Genomic DNA, 25,615 nt, shown 5'->3' with positions numbered 1-25,615 from the left:
TAAAATGTATTTCTCTCCCGGCTGGTGTGGCTCAGTGGATTGAGCATCATCCCAGGGACTGAGAGGTCCTAGTTCAATCCCTGGTTAGGGCACATCCCCAGGGTTGCAGGCTCCATCCCCGGTAGGAGGGTGTGCAGGAGGCAGCCAATCGATGTTTTTCTCTCACATCTATGTTTCTATTTCTCTGTCCCTTCCTCTCTAAAAAAATCAATAAAAATGATTTTTAAAAATATTTTTCTTTATTGATTTTTTAGGGAGAGAGAGAAACATATCTCTCTCTCTCTCTCTGCCAGGCAATAAAAGCATATTTTTAAAAATTGTATTTCTTACTGTGAGTTGCTTTGATAAATACTGACTTAGAATATGGTGATAGGTTATATAAGAAAAATATTTAACACCTTTTCTTTTTACTTTTATCTGAATAGATGGCAGTTTTTAATTAACAAAATAAAATTATTTGAGAAACTTATGGATATGAAAGTTGAAAGAACTATTTGCTATACATTTTTATGTAATTTTTTTTTTCTCAAATGCAGCCTCGATGTGTTGTGCAGCTCCCTCACATTCTAGTCGAGGCTCTTGCCTTCTAAAAGATTTTTTAAGAACTGAGTTATCTGTCACATTAACCTAGACATTCAAGATCACAAATTGTGGGAATTTCCTACTGTAAGAGTTTGAAAGATTTACAAAAATGCCATTGATAATTATTTAACAATATCTAGCCTGACAATACTCCTGAATCCCTTGTTCATTCACTTAATAAAATCTGAGCACTCCACTTAGAGATACAGAAGACTCATGCCCTCACAGTGACAGAAACACACCGATAGTTACAATAGAGCAGGGTTAAGTCCTATAGTAAGTTGTCAGAAAAAGAAGTACTGAAGAAAGCTTCATGAAAAAGATAATATTTAAGATGAGGTGCAAAGCAACCCCGAACCCAATCTTGTTTTACACAAGAAGGTAACTGAAGGCTAGAGGGATTTAAAAACTTGCTTAAAAGCCAAGATTATAAAATAGGCCTCATAACATCTTGTTCAGTGTTTAAGTCACAACATGCACCCACATTTGTTATTATACTAGGAAACAGCTGTTAAAAAGAGTGGTAACATCTTTATAAGGTGGCGAAACAAGCTATCTAAAAATCAAAGCTGATATTGTTAAATAGCCTTTCTTAATACAGATCTACCAATGGCTCAAAGCAAGAATTACACTACATTTAAAGAATTATACACTGATTTGTTGATAATACTAGATTTATCATCTATTCAACTCAGTTACTGAACATGTCTAAGAATAAGAAAAATTACAATAAAAACCAGGAAGGTGGAAGATCAGCATATGCACGCACACCCAGCAAGTCTTTCAAGCTCCACCAGCTCTCCAACTAAAGCTGGGACCTAGATAGGATTGATTAGTGCTCTTTATTCAAAATCAACTGCTAAGTTACCCTTCCATTCGCTGCTAAGTGTTCTAATAACAAATGAATTGTACAAAAAAACTTGCTTAGGGTCCTGATTTAGGGCCTAAATCTAAACACATGAAATCACCTGAACATCTTTTCCTTGCTCTTAAATGCACAAAAGGGATGGGGATGAGGGGGTAGGGTAATATTAATAGCAATATGGATTAGTTTTCAAACAAGTTTTTACTCTAATATACTACAGGAATACACAGATATATACTCCTTACCTCCAATTTATCAACTGGTGAAACTTCAAATATGATACCTTGTCCAGTCTGACACGCAATAATTCACGATAAAAACCTTGAAGAAAAGGCTGAGGACAGTATCCTGAAAAAGAAAAAGAAAGAACCAAGAGGTAAGATTCAGACTGTGAAGATTTAAAGAAGACAGTGTGAGCAAGTGATATGGCACGCAAACGAAAGGTCACAAAATGCAGCCATTTGTACATCTTTACTACCTGAAATTTCATCGGATAAAGTTTATGTTGCTAGATACTAACAGAATGTTCACCTGACTGCCTGAACCATCCTGCTCCACTTCCTAGTCAGTTACCTCTAATACCTAAGGCAGAGCTGGCAACAGCAGAGGGGACAGCTAAAGCTTTTCTGAGGTTTTGGCTTCAGAGAAAGCTAACAGGAGAAACTTTAGTTGCATCCCTGGCAAATCATTAGGGGTCCCCCACAGCTCCCCATGATATACTTGTTATTAAATTTGAATGGGTTTGATTACAAAACAGTGCCAAAGACATTCAAGGACTGGAATTCAGAGAGGTGAGCTAAGCAATCCAGAAGAAATTAAGAGGTTAAACTGTATCCGACAGCCTGATAAGCTGAGAGGGACAAGAGCAAAATCCTCTACCCCCACCTTCAGGTTAGGAATCTGAAGGGCTGCACTTTAGAAATAGGGGTGAACCAGGAATTAATCAGGCCATACATTGAATGCAACTTGGCCTTGAGTCATCTGGTGGGCCCAGAAACATCTCGAAAGCAGGGATTAGACTCTGTAATCCTGGATTCCCTAAAGGAGATGCCACCAAAAAAAAAAAAAAAAAAGAAAAAGCCTTTCTGGAAGACATCATTCTTGGTCTCAGATGATTTCTTAAACAATTCTTCAGCATACACTTAAAGACAACCAGGCACATGAGGAGACAAGAACAAAATCAAAAGCTGTAAAAACAACAAAAAGAGACTCACGGGCACTCCAAATATTAGAATGATCAAACATAGATTTAAAATTATGTTTATTATGTTCAAGGAGGTGAAAACCAAACTTAATAATCTCAGCAATTAAGTAGAAACCATAAAAAGTGACATAGCAGATTTGCAAAGGAAGTAGAGAGTGATTCTGTAACTGAAAAATACAAAAACTGAAATTAAGAATTCAATGAACAGCTCTGGCTGGTTTGGCTCGGCAGTTAGAGCGTCGGCCTGTGGTTCAGAGAGACCTGGGTTCGGTTCCCGCTAAGGGCATGTATCTTGGTTGCAGTTTGTCCCTGGCCCTGGTTGGGTTGTGTGGGTGGCAATCACTTGATGTGTCCCTTTCACGTGGATGTTTCTCTCTCTCTTTCTCTCTGTTCCTCTCTCTCCCTCCCACTCTATCTGAACAAAAAGTGGGAGAGTGTCCTCAGGTGAGGATAAAGAAAAAAAAAAGAATTCAATGAACAGATTTAACAACCAATGGACACAGTTGAGACAGTGTATCAGATGACAGGTCAAGGGGAAAGCTCAGAATGAAGCCAGGATAAGAAACATGAGGATACAGTGAGGAGGTCTAACATCCAATGCAGTTCTTTGGAATCCCAGAATGAAAAGAGAGACAGAACAATGATCTGAATGGCAGAAATTTCCTAAAAACAATGGAAGATACCAAATAACAAATTTAAGAATCTCAGTGATTTCCTAGGTGAAAATCAACAAAGAAAAACTTAAAAGCATCCTGAGGTGGAAAATAATTACTTTCAAAGCAACAGTTAGATGGCTAGCTTAATTCTCAACAACAAAAATGGAAGCTGAAAGACTGTGTAATGGTATCTCTAAGGAGCAGAAAGAAAAACAACTGCCAACCTAGTACTGTACTGCATAGAAAATATCCATCAAGAATGAAAATGAAATATCCTCAAATAAAAACAGAGTTCACATCTAGCACCCTCCTACTAAGAAATCATAAAGCAACAAAAACTGACCAAAAACAGAAGGTTATAGATGCAGAAAGAAATGAAAAACCATGAAAATTAAGTAAGCATGTGAAAAATCTAATGGAATACTGTGAAAAATAATAATGTCTTAAGGGAGTTCAAATATGTACAGAAAAGTATCTCCAAACTCATTTAAGTTAAATACATTAAATCTGTACAGCTTCTGAATACACATAAAGACACACATACAAATACATACAGAAAATTAAATTATAGAGCAACAGACAGCATGTATGTCAGGAGGTAAGTAAATGAAATTAAGGTATTTTTAATATTCTTGCTTCAACCAGAAGGTAGGTAAAAGTATCAATTAACCCTAGGCTTTGGTAAATGCTAAGGTAATCATAAAAATAATTAAAATAAATATGTGATATCTGAACCAATAAAGGAAAAATTGATATCAAAATAATCATTAAAATGAAAGAGAAAACTAAATACAGAATGGGCAGGACAACAATGTGATACTATATATAACCTCAAAATACTAGTAGTTACATTAAATATAAAGAAATGTTCCAAAAAAGAAAATGATGATCAGACTAGATTTTTATGTATCTATATATATGTTGCTTTCTAGAGATCCATGTATAAAATATAATACAAAAAGGTTGAAAGTAAAAGGATAAAAAATACATCATGTAAACATTAGCAAAAATAAAAATGGTATAGCTAAATTATTTTCAGACAAAATAGAAAAGCATCACTAGAGTTAAAGGAGTCACATTAAGAATGATAAAATGTTTACTTCAACCAGAACAATGTAATTAACTAAATTTGCATGCAGTAGCTAACATGACCTCAAATTATATATACAGCAAAAGTTGACAGAATTAGTAGGAGAAATAGACAAACATCAGTATCATAGTGGCAGATTTTAAGATACCTCACAGTAGTTGAAAGAATAAGCAGACAAGTAAGGACACAGATACACATATAAAGTAAAGCTCAAGACATTTGAAACTGAAATCACTCAAAGAAAGTTCTCTAAGGAAACTGTGATAAAACCAGAAACCAATGACCAAACATGCAGAGTTAGAAAATTCTCATATTACTATAAATTAAGAAATACTTTAAATAACCCATTGATCAAAGAAAAAATTATAATGACAATTAGAAAATGTACAGTTAACAATAAAAATATTACCTATAAAAAATGATGACCCTGGCAGGTTTGGCTCAGCTGTTAGAGTATCTGCCTGTGGACCAAAGAGTTGCGGGTTCGATTCCTGTCAAGGGCACATACCTGGGCTGCAGATTTGATCCCCGGCCCCAGTCTGGGTTGTGCAGGAGGCAACCAAATGCTGTGTTTCTCTCACATCGATGTCTCTCCCCACCTCCTTTCCACTATCTCTAAAAATATATATATATATGGGATGCTGGTAAAGCAATGCTTCAAACTGAAAGGTATGGTCATACATGGATGTTGGGAAGGAAATAAGGATGCACATTAATACCAAACTACCCCGTTAAGAAATTAGAAAAATAGCCCTGGCCGCTGTGGCTCAGTGGTTGGAGCATTGGCCTGCACACCGAAGGATCGCGGGTTTGATTCCTGGTCAAGGGCACATACCTGGGTTGTGGGTTCAATCTCCAGCTCTGGTCAGGGTACGCATAGAAGGCAACTAAATGATGTGTCTCTCTCACATCTATGTAGCTCTCTCCTCCTTCCTTCCCTTCCACTCTATTTATCTTCAGATAGAGTGGGAGGGAGGGAGAGAGGGAGGGAGAGGAAGGAAGAAATAGAAACAGAGAAACATGGATATGAGAGAGACACATTGATTGGTTGCCTCCCACATGACCCTGACCAGGGCCTTAGATGGAACTGCAACTGAGGTATGTGCCCTTGACCGGAAATGAACTTGTGACTCATTGGTCCTCGGGCCAACACTCCAACTGCTGAGTTAAACCGGCCAGGGCCCACTCTCTAAAAAGCAATATAAAAAATATCCTCGGGTGAGGGTTAACCAAAAAAAAAAGTTAGAAACATAAAAGCAAAATAAACCCTTAAAAGGAAATAATGAATATAAAAGCACATAACAAAATAGAAAAACACCCATATAATTGGTTCTTTAAAGAATTACTATAATTGCTAAACCTCTAGTAAAAATTTTTTTTAAAAGAGAGGAAAAAGATATGTATACCCAATATCAAGAATGAAAAGGGTCCATGAGAAATAAAAACATGTCTGTGTAAAAATCTGTACATGAATGTTTATGGCAGCATTATTCATAATAGTCAAAAAGTGAAAACAGTTCTTTCCGGCGGTGACGACCTCCCCACGACAATATGCCTCTCGCTAAGGATCTCCTTCATCCCTCTCCAGAAGAGGAGAAGAGGAAACACAAGAAGAAACGTCTGGTGCAGAGCCCCAATTCCTACCTCACTGATGTAAAATGCCCAGGGTGCTATAAAATCACCACTGTCTTCAGCCATGCACAAACAGTAGTTTTGTGTGTTGGCTGTTCCACTGTTCTCTGCCAACAGGAGGAAAAGCAAGGCTTACAGAAGGATGCTCCTTCAGAAGGAAGCAGCACTAAACACACCTCGAATCAAGATGAGTGGGGAACCATTCCAATAAACACATTTTGGATACAAAAAAAAAGTGTAAACAACTCCAAATGTCCATCAACTGAGAGCCCAGAAATAAACACATTTATATGGGCAAATAATTTTTGACAAACGAGCCAAAAACACACAATGGAGAAAAGAAAGCCTCTTCAATAAATGGTGCTGGGGATATTGGAAAGCCAAATACAAAAGAATGAAACTATACTGTTTGTCCCCATGTACAAAAATGAATTCAAAATGAATCAAAGACCTAAATATAAGATCTGAAACAATAAATTCCACAGAAGAAAACATAGGTAACTAAAATTATGGATCTTGTCCTTAGAGAGGATGTTTATAAATCTGACACCAAAGGCAAGGGAAGTAAAGGCAAAAATAAACAAATGGGGCTGTATCAAACTAAAAAGCTTCTGCACAGCAAAAGAAACCGCCAACAAAACAAAAAGGCAATCAACCAAAGTGGGAAGATATTTTCAAACAACAGCTCCAATAAGTGATTAATATCCAAAATATGTAAAGAACTCATACAACTCAACAGCAAACAAACAATCCAATAATAAATAGACAGAGGACCTGAACAGACGGTTCTCCCAAGAAGACATACAAATGAGCAACAGATATAAGAAAAGATGCTCAACTTCACTAGCTAGTAGGGGAATGCAAATTAAAACTACAATGAGCCCTGGCCGGGTAGCCTGATATGCCAAACTTGCAGGTTTGATCCCTGGTCAGGGCACACAGAAGAGTCAATCAGTGAATGCATAAATACATGGAACAATTTGATGTTTCTTTCTCCCTCCCCGATTCCTCTCTCTCTCTCTCTCTCTCTCTCTCTCTCTCTCTCGTAAAAACAAACAAGCAAGCAAACAAAAAAACAGCCCTGGCCAGTGTGGCTCAGTTGGTTGGGCGTTGTCCTGTGTACTGGAAAGTTGCCAGTTTGATTCCCAGTCAGGGAACACGACCAGGTAGCAGGCTCATTCAGTAAGGGGCATGCAGGAGGTAGCCCATCAATGTTTCACTCTTACATAGATGTTTCTCTCTCCCTCTCCCTTCCTATCTCTCTAAAACTCAATTTAAAAATCTTCAAATAAAATAAACTACAATGAGATACCACCTCACATCTGTTAGAATGGCTATTATCAACACGACAGGTAATAACAAGTATGGAGAGCTTCTGAAGAAAAACGAACCCTCATTCACTGCTGGTGGGAATGTAAACTGGTACAGCCACTACTGAAAACAGTTTGGAGGTGCCTCAAAATATTAATAGGGTTACCAATGACCCAGCAACCCTCTTTCCGGGTATCTACCCATAAATTCTGAAAACATTTATTCACAAAGATATATGCACTCTTGTGCTCATTGCAGCATTATTCATGGTGGCTAAGACAGGGAAACTGAGATGTCCTTCAATAAATAACTGAATAAAGAAGATGTGGCACATATCATACAATGAAATACTACTTAGCCATAAGAAAAGATAAAATACTGCCATTTGTGACAACATGGATGGATCTTGAGAATATTATGCTAAGTGAAATAAGTCAGACAAAAAAAGTCAAGAACAAAAAGTTAAGAACCATATTATTCCACTCATATGTGGAATATAAAACTGAAAGCAACAAATGAACAAACAAAAACTCATAGACCCAGACAACAGTATGGTGGTCACCAGAGCAAAGGGGAGTGGATAGGTAGTAAAGAGTAAAGGGGGCTAAATATGTGGTGATCGAAGAGATTTGACTTTGGGTGGTGGGCACATGATACAATACACAGATAATGTATCACAGAATTGTACACTTGAAATCTATATAATTTTATTAACCAATGTCATCCCAATAAATTTTAAAAAGAAAAAGGGTCTTGGCTGGTTTGGCTCAGCAGTTAGAGCACCGGCGCTCAGATCAAAGAGTTGTGGGTTAGATTCTGGTCAAGGGCATATACCTCGGATACAGTTCAACCCCCGGCCCTGACCCTGGCCCTGGCCCTGGCCCTGGCCTGGTTCATGTGGGAGGCAACTGATCATTAATGTTTCTCTCTCTCTCTCTTCCACCCTCCCTCCCACTCTATCTGAAAACCAATGGAAAAATATCCTCAGGTGAGGATTTAAAAAAATAAATAAATAAAAAAGAAAAATGTGCTATGTCCATACAATGGAATATTATATGGCAATAAAAAGAAATGAAGTGCTAACATATGCTACAACATAGGTGAACCTTGAAAGTGAAAGAAATCAGTCACAAAATAACACATATTAGCCCAGCTGGTATGGCTCAGTGGTTGAGTAAAACCCCATGCACCAAGAGGTCACTGGTTTGATTCCTGGTCAGGGCATATGCCCAGGTTGTGGGTCCGATCCCCAGTGGGAGGCATGCAGGAGGTAGCCAATCAATGTTCTCTCTCATCAATGTTTCTATCTCTCTCCCTCTCCCTTCCTCTCTAACATCAATAAAGAAAATAAAAATTAAAAAAACAAAAAACCACATATTGTATAATTCCATTTATAGGAAAATTTCAGAATCGGCAAATCCATATAGACAAAAAGATCTGTGATTGCCTAAGACTGATGAGGAGGGAAGGGAATGAGGGACAACATGGAGTGACTGCTAATGGCTGTTGCATTTCTTTTTGGGGTGATGAAAAATGTTCTTAAACTGATTGTTGTGATGGTTGTACAACTTTGAATGTATTAAAAACCATTTAATTTTATACTTTAAATGGGTGAATTAGATGGTTACATCTCAAAACTATGTAAAAAAAGGGTGGGAACCTAACTAAGAACTATGGACACATTAAATGACAGAAGAGCATTAAATAACATGGTACTTAAACAACTAATGCACCAATGGAGAAATCAAAAGACAGCCCTGGTCAGTTTTGCTCAATGGTTAGAGTGTTAGCCCTCAGACCAGAGGGTCTCGGGTTCAATTCCCGGTCAAGGGTCAAGAGCCAAAGGCATGTACCTAGGTTGCAGGTTTGATCCCAGCCCCTGGTCAGGGTCTTGCAGGAGGCAACCTATCAATGTGTCTCTCTCACATCAATGTTTCTTTCTCTCTCACCCCCTCCTACTCTATCTAAAAACCAATGGAAAAATATCATCGGGTGAGGATTAATCAAAAAAACAAAAAAGAAATTAAAAGACAAACTTTTAAAAATATCTTGAGAAAAATGAAAAGGAAACTACAACATACCAAAATTTATATATTCAGCAAAAGCAATTCTAAGAGGAACGTTCATAGTGGTAAATGCCTACCTCAAAAAACAAGAACCATTTTAAACAACAAAACATGAAACCTCGAGGAACTAGGAAAAAAAAAAAAAAAAAAAGAACAAAGCCCAAAATGAGTAGAAGGAAGGGGAAGGAAATAACAAAAATCAGAGAGGAAATAAATGGAATAGAGATGAAAAAGACAATAGAAAAGAGCAAGGATAATAAGAACTGGTTCTTTGAAATGATAAGCAAAATAGACAAACCTTTAGACTCACCAAGAAAGAAGAGAGAACTCAAAATCAGAAATAACACAGGAGACATTACAAAGATATTACAGAAATATAAAGGACTATGAGACTAACAATTATATGCCAATTCCTAGAAATACAACCCATCAAGACTGAATACTGAAGATAGAAAATCTGAACAAAGGAGAAAGAATGACCAATACCAATCCTTCTCAGCCTCCCCTAAAAAATAGAAGAGGAGAGAAGACTTCCAGACTAATTTTTCGAGGCCAGCATTACAAGTCTTGGCAGGGATACAAAGAAAAGGAAGCCCTTGTGCACTGTTGGTGGGAATGTAAATTAGTGCAGCCACTATGGAAAACAGTATGGAAGTTCTTCAAAACATTAAAAATAGGACTACCATATGATCAAGCAATTCTACTTCTTGGCATTTATCCAAATAAAATGAAAACACGAATTCAGAAAGATATATACATACCCATGTTCATTACAGCACTGTTTACAACAACCAAGTTACGGAAACAACCTAAGAGTCCATCAATGGATGAATGGATAAAGAAAATGTGGTATACATATACAATGGAATATTCAGCCACAAGAAAAATGAAATCTTGCCATTTGTGACAACATGGATGGACCTGAAGAACATTATGCTAAGTAAAAAAAGACAAAGACAAATACCATATAATCTCTATTACATGTATTACTTAAAAAAGGAATATACCTGTTATTTCTTTTAACTCAATTTACAAGGCCACCTAAACCTGACAAGGACTGTACAAGTAAACAAAATAAAGCTCAATCTCACTCAAGAACAAAGATGCAAATTTTCCAAGCAAATAAAAGGAAAATGTGAAAATGACGAAATTGGGTTTATTCCTGGAATGCAAAGTTGATTTAACATTAGGAAATCAATCAATATAATTTGATTCAAGGAGCAACAGCAGAAAAAGCATTTGATAAAATCCACTATTATTCATGATATAAGCTCTTACTAAGCCATTAGCAGAATGAAACTTCCTTAAGCGAATATAGTAACTAGGAAAAAATTACAGCAAATGTTCGGTGGATAAATGTTCAGTTTTCCCTTTGACAAAGGGAAGAGACAATGGTACCCTCTATTACCACTTCTATTCACCAGTATAATAGTCAAAATAGGCAAGGAAATACCTGACACTTTTGAAGTAATTCCACCCAAAATAGTTATGAAAACACAAATCTTGTTACCAAGCCGATTTAGTTAAAAATACTGACCCTTTCCAGTTCTCCCATTCTTTCTCTAGTTAGAACTCTAGAACATATTAAAAAGTCCTGTTTAAGAAATCTTTGCCTATGACAAGGTCACAAAGATATTCTCTAAAAACAGACCTACCTACATATCCATCAACAACAGAATGATGTATAGTGATATGTTCACACAATGGAATATACAGTAATGAGAAGGAATAGTCTACAACTACACACAGTATAGATAAATCTCATTTATAATGCTGCACAAGGGAGTAGGATTCCATTTGTATAAAGTACAAAAGCAGGCAAAACAAATCTGTGATGTTAAGAGTCAGGGTGATGGTTGAGAGACAGGGTGGAAGTGAACAGAAGGGCAAACAAAGGAGCTTCTAAGTGGCTGGTAATGTTCACTTTCTTGACATGAGTGCTGGTACACAAGTGTGCTCAGTTGGTGAAAATGCATCAAACTATTCACTACTGATGTGCACTCTCTGCATATACATTACGCTATTAAACTTCAATAAATTCTTTTAAGAGTGAAGAAGTACCTGTTTTAAAAAACTGGTGAGTGGCCTGACTGGTGTGGCTCAGTGGTTGAGCATCAACCATTGCACCAAGAGGTCGCTGGTTCAATCCCCGGTCAGGGCACATGCCCAGGTTGTGGGCCCGATCCCCAGTGGGGGGCATGCTGGAGGCAGCCAATTGCTGTTCTCTCTCATCAATGTTTCTATCTCCCTCTCCCTCTCCCTTACTCTCTCTCTAAAAATCAATAAAGAAAAAAAAAAAAAACTGGCGAGGGGATATGAGAACAAAAAGGTTTTAAGTCCACGCTGCTTCAGGTCAAAGCATAGAAATCAACTAACAAAAACTTAAAAAGCAGGTATTACACAACACGCTAACTAACAAAAAAATACTCACAGGTGTCAAACCAATTAGTGACTCTTAAACTTATAGTAACACTGGTTTGAAAGAAATTACCCACCCCAAAATAAATTGATTTATATCTAGATTTAGTGACTAGTGTTGATTTATAAAGGTATAAGACAAACAACTTGGTCTTATAGGTTTTTATTAAATAGCAGGGTCTTTCAAATCTCAGAAATGAACTTACAGATTCACATATGTAGTCAAACCTCCTAATTTTACTAATGAAGAAACCATGGTCCTTTGCAGTTGGGTGATTTGTCCAAGGTCATAAACAGCTCTTGATTAAGTAGAAACAACTGAAGTTATTTAACTTCACTCCTCTACCAATTTTCTGGAAGTTCTAGGGGATTTCCACCCACCAAGAGTTAGTTTACTGGTAGTGTCCCTCAATACACACCATATTCAATGAAAACATTGTCATCCAAATGTTACCAACTCAAAATTAATTTCTTTGCCATCCATGACTAATAGCCAAAAGCTATTTCTGGGGCAGAAAAGATAAGACTTTTTCAAAGTAAAGTTCATGATGTGCAACCCAACAGATAACTTTGTTTACACTAAATGAAAACTTTGACATCAAACCTCGGCATATTTGATAATTCAGAATGACAATGGCACCTATAGCATATAGTACCCCTGAAATACACTTAAAAAAACATCAATCATGACCAAACACCAACCAGTACATATAAACACACAAATGTGCTAATTAGTGACAATAAATTACTGCATGTAATAGTAATTTCTTATTAAATCAATAATAATTATAAGCACTAACAACCAATTTCTCCAATTCATTCCAATTAGCTTCTATCTCCCGTATCAAGTATGCTTTCTACTAACTTTAACATTTTTAAAAGAATGATGTCATTTTGAAGCTAAATCCATCATAAGTGAACAGTACATAAAACAGCTCATTTAGTCCTGTGAAAAAAATTTTTAATTCTAAAAATGCTGTAGTTTCCACTCCGTCCCCATACCATTCTTTCCTCTATCACAGGACTCTCCCCTTTTATTTCACACTATAAATTTCAATGCCAAGATGAATCCCTGGACTTGCCATCCTCAGGGAAAACACCTGGCCCTTTGAGGATGCAATGTATTTACTAAAAGTAACTTAAAAACTAAATACAGCCCTGGCTGGTTTGGCTCAGCAGATAGAGCATTGGCCTGCAGACCAAAGAGTCCCAGGTTCAATTCCGGCCAAGGGCATGTACCTTGGTTGCGGTTAGTCCTCAGCCCCACTTGGGGTCGTGCAGGTGGCAACCAATCAATGTGTCTGTCTGTCTGTCTGTCTGTCTCTCTCTCTCTCTCCAATGTTTCTTTCTCTTTCTCTCCCTCCCCCCTCCCACTCTGTCTGAAGATAAATGTAAAAAAATATATATCCTCGGGTGAGGATTAAAAAAAAAAACTAAATACAACATGGTAACCTGGATTAGAGCCTGGAACACAAAAACAATATTAGTAAGAAAACTGGTGAAATTGAATAAAATTGCAGTTTAGCTAATACTAATAATGTACCAATGTTAGTGACAAATGCATCATGGATATGTATACCTAGGTGAAGGGTATAAAGAGACTCTATAGTATTTTTTCAACTATTCTGCAAATCTAAAAGTATTCCAAAGAAGCTAATTTCTATCAAAAGTCAGTAAGTTTGTATCTCAAAATTCTGACCCAATTAAATGTCCAGAGTCAACTATCTTCAAGTATCTCCATCCCCACAAGGCCAAAAGAGAAAATGGGGACAGGTTCACAGAAGGGACTCTAAATGCTACCCATTTCTCCAGTATTACTAAATAAAATAAACTCCAGAAAAGCCTCCAAAAAAAAAGATGCTTACTTTAGGGAGGGAGGAAAATGGAAAACTATGAAACCATTTCTCAGTAGAAAGGAAGAACAATCAATCCTATTTAAGTACAATAGATATGGGCAGTGGGCCACCAAGTAGAGGGATATTCTTGAGGTATTAGAACAGTAAAGAGTAATAGAAAACATATAACATTTGCTATGCACTCACTTATGGGCCAGGTGCTTTTTAAAGTGCTTTATATAAACACATTCAACCCTCCCAAGAACCCTATAAGGTAGGCAGTACTTATAACTAAAATTTACAGATGATAAGTTTTGTAAGTAATACAACAAAAATTTGAAGGCAACTACTATACTACACAGCTTTCAGAGGAGCCAGGCCAGGGAAACACTCCTGCCTTCTAGAGACCAGGTCATACTGGTCACCCTGTACTCAGCCTCCACCAGGGAAGAAATCCCTCTGCCCAAAGCTTGGGAGTCCTTGCTAGGATCATGAAGGAATGTGACTCCACCACACTGTGTTCATAATCTTTCAGTACCTGATGCACTCAGTGCATTCTTGTTGAGACACTGTTATACATAGAAGCTAGTTTTTATAGTATTATCAGTTTCCAAGTTCAGATATATTGGACTGGCCTAGGAATCTGAAGGCCACAGGGCGTGACATTATTTCTGTGGGAAAATGGAGTTGATTTCCAGAAAGAAATTCATATAATTGGACCATTTAAAATTGAAGATCCCACTACACAGTTCCCAAATCCCAAGATAATATACACAAATTTTAATAAAGACACTACAGTTACTCAAATAAGCCCTTTTTGCTCCAAGTGGCACAGTTCCTTATACCTAATAGAAATAGTGTTACTGAAAAAAAAAATTAGCTGAATATTTTATGGATTTCCTTTAATATGGCCAATTTTGGATATACCCAACAGTTAATATATTTCTCTGCTTGGACACCCAATAAGCTTTACATTTAAAAATGACCACCAAATAAACAAATAGTTTTCAGACATACCCAGAACAGAAGGGGTGTCATCTCAGAAGGCAGCCAAAGTAGTAATAATGATGATAATAATGTAATAATAACAAAAGGACTAACTGAGCATTTACCATTGCCAGGCATGTTCTAAATATTATACATCCTTTGGCTCTTTTAATCCTCACAAAATTCCTGTGAGGTAGATATTACACTATCCCATTTTCAAAAATGAGGAAACAGGTCAGAGATTAAGCAACTTACCTAAGATCACTGAGCTAGTTTTGTTAAAACTAGCTTTTTGTCAAAAGAAAGATTTGAATACTCGAGCATTTTACTCTTGGAGATCATGTTTTTAATGACTGTATTCTATGTGTAATTAAATAATTTGGTAAACTCTCAAAATAAAAGGGGCTGACTCAAATTCATTTTTAAAACAAGACTGGTTTGGAGACCACCCCCAATAAAGAACCCCATTTGCCTTTTATTAGGACTATGTCCTTCAACCAAGCTAAAACTGAACACTTTATGGAGAATAAATTTAAAACATATTTGGCTTTGCTTTTATCACTTTGAAAGCCTTCACTTAATTGAACACTACAAACAATGGTAACTGCATGTAACTTCAACAACAGACAAAACTTTATTTTAAAATCTTTAGGTAAAACACACTGTCCACATTTACTACTAAACTAGGGTAAAACAACTAAGAATTCCAATACCCTTGAAAAGTTTCAAAACAGCATCAAGATATAGTGGGAACAAGATATTCCTTTTATGACAAAGAAAAACTGTTCTTTCCACAACACTAACATCTGCTTTAATGACAAACATTAACCTGGAATGGACTGAACTCAAAACATGTGCCTGAATTCTTAGAAGAATTCAGAAATTCTTCACTGACAATCTAAAAAGCTATCAGTTTATTTCCCAGAAGAGCCATCTGATCCACAAAACACATCTAATCTTGGAGAGCTAAAGGTATGCTCCCTACCATCCCTACAAAAAGCACGCAACTCACAACTTCTGGAGCACAAGCTGATTTTTTTCAATCCTCACCTAAGGATATTTTTCCATTTATCTTCAGATAGAGTAGAAGGGAGGAGGAGGGAGGAAGGAGGGGGTGGGGAGAGGAAGAGAGAGAGAGAGAGAGAGAGAGAGAGAGAGAGAAACATCAATGTGAGAGACACACATTATGGTTGCCTCCTGCACAACCCTGGTCGCACAACCCTGACCAGGGCTGGGGATGAACTGAAACGAAGGTATATGCCCTTGGCTGGAATCGAACCCACAACTCTTTGGTCCATGGGCCGATGCTCCAACCGCTCAGCGAAACAGGCTAGGGCACAAGCTGATTTTTTAAATAATCTATTTGAACCTCAGAACTTGCTTTCCCAAAAAACAAAGTCTATGTGCCAGGTTTCCAAGCCAACCCACAAAAACTTAAACACCCATAAGGTTACAGAAGTATAATAAATTACCAAACCTATAGGAAAACCCATTTAGCATTCAACTTAGAATAAAAGCAAATACCCCCTGTCCCACTCAGCCCTGAAGTAGAATTCTTCCCTTCCCCAACTGAGTGTCTGGGACCTCTGGGACCCCTAGGACCAAAGGCTCAGGCTTCCACTATCAAAGCAGAGCACAAGGAAAGGCATGGAGGGTGGTTGGCAGTGCATTAGGCCTCAGAGTTAGGACAAAAAGGCAGAGGTGCAGTGAGAGGAAACTGTGGGATGAGGAAGGCAAGACCTACTTGGGAGAGAAGGATGAAGGGTAGGACGGCAGCTAAAAGGAACAAGGAAATAATGTGGGGGTCAGGGTGGGCTGCAAAAAGGACATGGAAACAGTGCCTGCTCCTGCAGCAGCAGGGCTTTTACAAACATTCCCCTTTAACACCTAGGAGAGGGAAGGAAAAGAAAAAGAGAAACTGTGGCAAGGGTCTTGACACTGTCTCCCTTACTCTGGCTACCCTTATTCTTTCAAGGAGCCCTAGCCAGGTAAGTTAGTTGTTTGAGCATCGTCCCCATACACCAAGGTTCGGGTTCAATCCCTGGTCAGCACAAATACAAGAATCAAATGATGAATGAAAAATAGGTGGAGCAGCAAGTTGACGGTTCTCTCTCCTCATCAGTAAGTTTTTAAAAAGGGTAAAAAAAGAATGAAGTGGGTTGCGAGGTCCTGTCCAGGTCCCTCTTGAACTCCTACAGCACAGTGATTTGAAAAAGGGAGTGGACTTGAGGTTTTGTTGCCCTCCTTGTCAGCATCCACTCTGCCAAATACCTGTATCAACTGAGAACTACGGGAAGGCTCCAGGTACCAGCAGAACAGTGTCAGAGAGAAAGGAAGGAAAGTAAGGAGAGAAATTTCAAGCAGGAAGAAAGTGGGATGTTACAGGGTCGAACAAATTAATAGGCCCGCCAATGAATTAAACTATAATAAATGTTCTTAACTATTTAGGATTAATTCATTTTGACAGTTGCAAATATTTCATCAGCTCCATTTCACTTTTAGATGAATGAATATTTGTGGCCATAGTAATAAATTGAAGTCTATTATGCAGAAGGTATGAAGATAAGCCTCTAAAAACATCGGAAACAATTTCCTGGTGTCTTTTATTTATATAGCAGCAATATAAATCATTTCAGAAAGGCTTTATTTACTTGATGAGTACTCAGTTACATTATCATTTGTCGATTTTTTCACTCCAATAGCCCAAATACCATGAGTAATTACCTTCACAAATAAGGAAGTGTATTTAACTCTTTCTTGGGAGTATAACCATAATGAAAAACTTGCTCATTCAGACCAAACATTGCTCATCAGGATTCCAAGTTTTTACTTCAAGCAAAGCTCCAGACTCCATATAACACACACATGCAGATGCATCCTGAGGAGCACAGGACTTCTTTTTCCTCTGCCTCTATCATGTTTCTGTGAGACATGGCTAGTTAACTGAAGACCCCCAATTTACTTTTTAAAGATGGAGCAGCAGATCCCAACTTCTATAATAACTTCTCCAGCACTTCCAGCCAGGGATTATTAATTCGACAGGTAAACCTAACCAAAGGACCTGCTGGAGGATGAGTGCCAGCATCTACCATACTTTCTTTTTTTTCTTTTTAAATTTCAGCTACTCTTACAGTTGAACTCTCTTAAGCAGAGATAATGACCAGGATGGCGAGCTCAGCAGCATATCAAAGATGCAAGAGCAGAGACCAGTGGGGGATAAAAGTAACCAATGGCCATGCACTAGCAAGATGTTCCTGCTGTTTCACCTCATCTAAGATACTGCCCTGGGAACCTGGAAGGTCTTTCACTCCCTAACTCCACAGAAGATTATGCTGGATCCCAGAATAGCTACCGTGTTTTCTGCAAACCACGAACTAGGTCCAAAACTTCTGTACTAAATTAAAGAGAAGAAAAACAGTGTCTGTTATCAAGTACTCCACTTGCTGAAGAAGGTAGGTGGGTGAGGGAGTAGGTGGGTGTGGGGTGTGTGGATGTGTGGGTGCGTGTGAGTACCTCCAAGCTATGACAAAGCAAATTCAAACCCCTATAGTTGGTATTTTATTTTAATAACATAACTTGAAAAACTATTCACGACCAGAATAAACAAAATATTTGAAGTATCCTGGGCATGCTGAAACTGCAGGCAAAGTTAGTGAAAACATATGAATTTCAGATAGGTCACTAGGGCTATTAGAAATCCTTACTAATCAGCCGACCTGCCAAAATGTTACCTCTGGCTAGAAAATAAAGACATCTGGGGGGAAAAATATTGAGATTATCTTCAGCCAAGAACACTGAAAGCTTTCAAGATTACTAACAGAATTGAAAGGTCTCTTTGTGACAAAAATTTCCACTTTCATAAAATTTGTATCAGTCAGCACATACACTTATACAGAGCATAGTAGAAAAAACACATTCTAGAATCAGACACACATGAGTTTGAGTTCTAGCTCTGCAATTTACCAGCTATATGACCTCCTCAGGAAAGGTACTGAAGAATACTGGCTATAAGTGTCGTTATCTGTACAACAAGGATAACCTTATCTTTGGCACAGGGTAGCTATGAGGATTAAATGCAAAAGTGCATAACTCACCAAGCCTAGTGCCTGAACATGATCAATGTTAATTAACACCCTTTGCTCCAACACAAACTGTACAGAGTGTAGTACCTATAGTTGAGAAGACTGTCAAATACGTGGAAGAAAATTCAGAGTGACAGAAAATAGATTATAATATTCAATCAAACATAAAGATGGAAATTACATATTTAATATTTACCTTCACTAAAGTCTTTGCCTTGATTAAGCCAGTTGTAGGTAAATGGGAGGGAAAGCTAAAGTTGAAAAATTTCTTATCATACACATTTAAAATTATGTATGTGTTTATGCTTGCAATCTTCCAGTGTTCATAAAAAGACACCATCACAAAACATACCATGAGTAACGATACCCTTTACAATTTAATACTGTGAAAAATTAAACTCTCATCTCAAAAGCCTTTTTGATCTAAATGTTTCTCCTTACAAATGTTCTTGTATACTACTGCAAAGAAAAAAAAGTAAATCCCCTTACCCAGTGGTTCTCAACCTTCCTAATGCCAGGACCCTTTAATACAGTTCCTCATGTTGTCGTGACTCCCAACCATAAAATTATTTTCGTTGCTACTTCATAACTGTAATTTTGCTACTGTTATGAATCGCCATCAGAAATATGTGTTTTCTGATGGTCTTAGCCGACCCCTGTGAAAGGGTCACTCGACCCCCAGGTTGAGAACCGCTGCCTTATACTTTCAAAATAAAGTGTGCAAAAGCTTTTCAAATTGTTGAACTGTTCTTCTTTCCCATTCAGTCTAGTTTTTACAAACCAGAAGCAAATCCATCTCTTGCCAAAATTATTTTCTGTTTGACAAACGTCAGTGAAGAACACATGGAATTGACAAGCCCTGTCTGGACCAAAGGTGACACATTTTCTTAAGCAATTTTTAGAAATTACGTTTCTGCAAGGACAGAAATGCTTTTCATCAACAGTATGAACTTTCATATGGAGCTTACTTTATAACCCACCTTGTCCCCCTTGCCACCTCCCCAAATCCTGCTTTTATGAACTTGAATAAGCTGGCACACAGTACTAAACTATAGAACTCCACTGGTCATAACTCTAATCTGTTGGACCTCAGAGGACTGCTCGTGTGATCTCTAAATGAACGTAGATGATGTTTTCCCCTTACTCCACACCTGCCCACAATCATTTGCAAACCTCTTTCAGAACAATTACTACCAACCTTCCCCACAATTCTCAACAACTCCAACCTTGGTGTGTTAGTTCTCATTCCAAAACGCTTTGCTGGGGCTTCCAAGTCCAGGGTCCGGCGAGGAAGGACATCATCCTCTCCGTTTGGGGGGCCAGAGCTAACCCAGGCCCCCGGCCACTCCCTCTCTCCTCGGCCTCCCGGGGCGTCCAGGGCGGACGGGCCAGGCCCTGCACAGACCTCCGACAGCCCCGCAGCCCCAGGCCGAACCGAGCCCCCGGGACACAATCAGTTGCGCACACGCCCACCGCCTGGACGCGGGGTCACCGTGAGGACCCCGGGGCCACCTCGATATCCCGGACCGGACAGGTGCCGGGCCTCCTCACGGACACTCACCCGGCAGCCGCTGCTCTCCGTCTGCCGCAGCCGCCGTCTCGCAGTCACTCCCGCCGCCTGTTCCCGCGGGGGGTCCGGGCCGGCGCCGCTTCCCCGCCCGACCCCCCCTCGGGTGCGCGCCGCGCCGAGCCCGGATACGGTGAGAGCCGCCGCCACCGCCCCCTTTCCTCCCTCCTCCCTCAGTGCGTCCCTCCCACCGAGGCCCGCCTCGTATTTCCTGGATCCGCTCTCAGCGAGAGCTTGGCAAGCGAACCACAAGCTTCAGGTCTCCCATCGGGCGCCGTCGCTCGCCAGGCACAAAGATGGCGCCGTCGGGGACTGCCGAAGGCGATCTCGCGAGTCTTCCCCCACAGCAACCGGAGGGAGGAGGACCACTGGAAAGGTGGTCAATTAGAGTAGCCTGAGCTGGCTTCGGAGCGAACGCTCCCCCTTATCGGCTAGGGGCAGTACTGCTTACAGCAGGTTATTGCGCCTGCGCAAGGGCGGGCAGGCGGGCGGAAGACAACGCATGCCCAGAAAAGCCCCTTAAAGAGTACCCAGTGCTCTGTTTTTACCTGTTTCCTCTGGAGGCGCGGAGCGGAGAAGGAGGGGGCGGAGGAACCAGAATGAAACTCCGGAAAGGGCTGGGCAGGACCAGATGGCGAAGTGAGAGGCGTCTTTTAGGGCTGGGTCATCCCTCTACAGCCCAAAGGGCCAACACTACTCTGGCGTCCCCGGGAGTTCTTCGGCCTTCTCCTTCTCCTTCCCCTCCCTGTCACCAAGTATTCTTTCCAAATTCTCAGCTGTCCCTTCATCCTGTTGTCTATTCGCGTTATTTATTGAGAGCTTAATGGTAGCTCAGAGCTGGGCTCGCAGCTGGCAGCCCCGGCCCTCCTGTTTCTCACAGCACCATCTAACTTTCTCTTTCATTTTGGCGCTATGTGAACCTTACAAATCTCTTACTATTAACTGCTGTTTCTGTTTCATTCATTTATTCATTCAAACGTGTGTCGTTCAGTTTCCCATGTGCCAGGTGCTGAGGAAACAGATGTGCACTGACCTCAGGGAGCTATTGGCCTCAGATGGTAATGGATGAGAGAAAAAAAAACAAAACAATGATGACAGTTCACAGTAAATTCTATGATAAAAATGAGTGCAGGGGAGTGACAGATACTGGGGGTGGGCTGTCATGAAATATATCAAAGAGAAAATGCTTGAGGGGAATCTCACAGGCATAGGATTTAGTAGGGTGTTGTCAGGAAACAAACCACCCCGATTATTTTAACAAAGAATTTAATATAAAGAATTGATCATTAGATAACTGAAAAAGCAAGAAGTGAACTCAACATATCGAAAGAATAGCAACTGCAGGAAGCAGCTACTATGCCTAGGGCTTGGGGAACTAAGTGAAGAGGTTGCGATGATTGCAATTTAGACATTTAGAGGAGGGGCCTTGTAGAGCTGAAACTCAGATCTGTGAGGACCAAGCAACATCTTCCTGTACGGGTGTCTCTGAGGGGGGCTAAAGGTGCTGTTTCCACTAATGTGGGAAAATGGCAAACTGAATCTAAGCACTGCAATGGGAAGGAACTGCCACTGTCCTGAGAGCTAATCTCCCTCCAGCCTAGTGATGAGAATGAGACATGTAGAGCAGAGCTGAATTTGACCCACATCCTGAAGCAGAGCAATTCGAGGGTTAAGAGCAACTCATTTTGGAAGCTGGATGTAGTCAGAAAGGGCATTCACTCCTGTTGTATATCCCACATATTGGGGACCATCATGTTAAAACCTGCTTCAAGTTCAAGGTTTCATGTCAAACAACTGCCCCAGCCAACTCACAAACCCATGAATGAGAAATAAGTGTACATTGTAATATGGCACACTGACACTTTTGCTTATTATGTGGCAAAAGTGGACTAGTACGGCAGCTCTGTTCCACAAAGTGAGCAACAGTTAGTCTCCTTCTGTCTTCTTGCTCCACTGTCCCTAGAGTGTTGTCCTAGTATATTTGGTCCAGAATGGCTCAGCACCACACCACATTCTAGTCATTGAGAAGGAGAAGGCCTACCCATTTCCTTCAAGGGCACAACCTAGAAGTTGTTAACATGACTTGTGTTCACAACCCATTGACAAGAACATACTCACATTACTGTATTTACCTGCAAGGAAGACCGGGGAATGTGGTCTTATTCTAAGCAGTCTTGTACCTAGCTAAAATCTATGACTTTAGAAAAAAAGGTTGGGGAGACAACCAGCAACCCCATAAAATAATCAAAACTCAGAACATGATTTAAAGTTATACCTTGTTCTCTCATCAGTGAGGAGTTTAAAGTCAAAGAAGCAGGTATAATCCTTCTCTTTCTGTTCCATAGACTTCTACATCTCCTGCCCCATTTTGCTAACCACAGTTTCTTCTCCAAGGATGAAGAGGGTGGAATGGAGGTGGGCAACTTACTGCTTTATAGGTGCATTTGTAAGATGCCTTTGTCTTCTCTGCACATGGCAGATATCTAAAATTAGCTTTCTCTCTTGGTTTTATTTGGGGAGTCTTCTTAGGCTTCCACTGGGAAGGTTCGATAGCACATCTGAGGACACAGATGATGCTTTTTCCTCTGTCTGGACTCTCTTTTCTCAGCCCCTGATCTCTCTGACTTTTTGATACTGCTATAAGTCCTCTCTTGGACATGCCTTCTATGTGACTGGTACCTAAATGCTGGCTCTCTCATGAAGTGAATATGATTCTTCAGCACCCTCCTAAAGGTATAATTCTTCAGTATGGACTCAACCTTTTCTAACTTCTCAGTCCCTGCCTCTCGTGGAATACCCACAACTTCTTACTGCCAGGAACCCCTCATCCACTGGCAGGGCACAAGCAAGAAGCTCAAACTTGCCTGGCTGGTGTGGCTCAGGAGGTCACCAGTTCGATTTCCAGTCAGGGCACATGCCCAGGTTGTGCTCGATCCCCAGTGGGGGGGCATGCAGCAGGTGGCCAATTGATGTTCTCTCTCATTGATGTCTCTCTCTCTCTCTCTCTCTCTCTCTCTTCCTCCCTAAAATTAATAAAGAAAAAAAAAAAAGCTCAAACTTGTTTGCTTTCTTTGACGTTCACTTGATCCATGGAAAACTCACATGTCCTTGCCATGCTGAACAACAGACATTCGGCCCTGTTCTCCTGCTTCAGCAGTCTTTCTGTCTTCATAATTCTGATAGCAATAGGTAGACAACAGTATCTCTGCTGACTCCAGTCTCCAAACTCCAAGGATATGTGGTCAGCTCTCCCTAAAATTATCTGCCTGAGTTGGACTTATAGATAGCTGCTGTTCAGAAACCAAGCAGCTAGAAGGTGATACAGCTTTTTTAAAAAATATATTTTATTGATTTTTTTTAGAGAGAGAGAGGAAGGGAGGGGAGAGAGAACTATCGGCTGCCTCCTGCATGCCCCCTACTAGGGATCGAGCCAGCAACCTGAGCATGTACCCTGACCAGGTATCAAAATGGGGAGCTCTGAGTGCATGGGACAACATTCAACTGACTGAACCAACAGGCCAGGGCAAAGTGATACATCTTTTTTTTTTTTTTCTTTTATTGATTTTAGAGTGAGAGGAAGGGAGAAGGAAAGAGAGAGAGAGAAACATCGATGAGAGAGAACATCGACTTGCCACCTCATGCATGCCCCTCACTGGAGATAGGCCCACAACCTGGGCATGTGCCCTTACCGGGAATCGAACCTGCAACTTCTTGATGCATGGGTTGACGCTCAATCACTGAGCCACACTAGCTGGGCAAGGTAATACTTCTTGAAGACACTCCTCACTCAGCTCTCAGAAGCCCCCTTGCTTGGCTTTGCCCTCCCTAGTGGAAGAGAAAAATCTACATTTCCTCAAAAGTGGTAAGTAATAAAAATCTCCCTTCTAGGCTTTTTTTGGGGGGGGGGGGAGGCAGATTTTATGGTTTTATTAACACCAATGCAGTGTGCACACAAGCTGTGCACATATTCTTTACTGTGCAGCCTAGCATTGGAGTTGGTGACTCGGATGGCCAGCTGGCCTGCTCTTTGCACAATGGCTTTGCGGTTTTTTCAGGAAATGTAAGCAATCTCAGCACAGTAAGATTTGTTGCACATCAGCAGCACTTTAAGCTCCTTGATGTTGTAGACCAGGAACTTCCTAAAGCCACTAGGCAGCATGTGTTTTGTTTTCTTGTTGTTCCCATAACCAATGTTGGGCATCAAGATCTATCCCTTGAATCTTCTATGCATACTAGTGTAAATGCCTCTGGGTTTCCACCAGTTACTCTTAAATTTGACAGGTTGGTCTGACTGGTGCCGGAAAAACTTCTTGGTCCTCTTTTGGTCAACCTTGGGTTTTATGAGGAGTCTAAGGGTAGCCATGATGCTGAGTAGGAGATGGCTGCCACCTTTGTAGGCAGGAGGAGGAAAAGCTAGTCTTCTTTTATTCAGGCTGGAGGAGGTGTTCCGGTGGTAGGCATAAAACCGGTTTAGCTGCCTTTTCATGAGCCTTTAGGGAAAGGGCTAGAAGCTCTCTTTAGAATGTGACAGAAGTTAGCAAGTATTTTCTTCAGCTGTATCAGCTACATCTTATGTCCCATTTCAGATATTTTGGGTTCACTTGTGTCAATAATCTATTGCCATGTAACAAACCACTCCAAAACATAATAGTTTAAAATAATTACCATGGTATTTGCTCATTATGCAGTAGGTTAGCAATTTGGGTTGGGCTCAGCTGGGCAGCTCTTCTTCTGGTCTCACTCAGGGTCACTCATGGTGACAAGAGTAGAGGCTATTCATGACACCAACAAGAGCTCCCACTTAGCAAGTCACCCTAACTCCATAGTGTATGCTCTAAAAGCTAAAAAATTAGCTGAGCCTTTAATGGACCATTTCATTAGGCTGTCTGTTTCTGAGTGATGAGGTATATGATGAGACCCGTGGTTCTCATGGTCATGTGCAACTCCTTTGCAGTAACATGGGTCCATTGGTTTTAGGCAATACTGTATGGGATATAACATCAATAGATGACCATTTTGAAAACTTTTCAATGGTAGTACTGCTGGAGGAACTGTGAATAGAAAGGTGAACTCATAATGAGAGCATGAATCAGTTCTGGAAAGAATGAATTGCTACCCTACAGTCACACACACCCCATGTGGAAGGGATCCAAAGTAATCAATTTACCCAAGCAGCTGGCTGGTTTCCTTGAGAAATTATGCCATACGGTGGCTCAGTGTTGGTTTCTGCAGGTGGTGGGTTGGGCCAGAAGTAGCTAATTGAACTTTAGTGAGAGGAAACCCTGGTTGGGCCCAAAGGGTGATCCTGGGTTCTACCTTC

At 40.0% G+C, this 25,615-nt stretch overlaps 1 protein-coding gene and 1 pseudogene across 12 annotated transcripts in view; one reads left to right on the top strand and one right to left on the bottom strand.

The window, feature by feature from the left end:
• The window catches only part of TAB3 (TGF-beta activated kinase 1 (MAP3K7) binding protein 3), a 65,908-nt gene extending 45,539 nt beyond the window's left edge, over positions 1-20,369 (bottom strand). For 11 of the 12 annotated variants that reach the window (XR_004960547.1, XR_004960545.1, XR_004960546.1 and 8 more), the window contains exons 1-2: positions 20,290-20,369; positions 1,693-1,795 (exon numbers count right to left, since the gene is read on the bottom strand). The gene's annotated coding sequence lies outside the window, so the exon portion shown is untranslated. Of the gene's footprint in view, positions 1-1,692; positions 1,796-4,806; positions 4,832-20,289 lie in introns of those variants that run through there. The other variant, XM_036270345.1, reaches the window with a different exon arrangement.
• On the top strand, positions 5,922-6,221 carry LOC118635650 (annotated as a pseudogene).
• Positions 20,370-25,615: the final 5,246 nt, after the last annotated feature.

Source organism: Molossus molossus, unplaced genomic scaffold (genome assembly GCF_014108415.1).
Source record: "Molossus molossus isolate mMolMol1 unplaced genomic scaffold, mMolMol1.p scaffold_m16_p_2, whole genome shotgun sequence".
Classification (NCBI taxonomy): Eukaryota; Metazoa; Chordata; class Mammalia; order Chiroptera; family Molossidae; genus Molossus; species Molossus molossus.
This window is presented reverse-complemented; position numbering and strand designations above follow the sequence as displayed.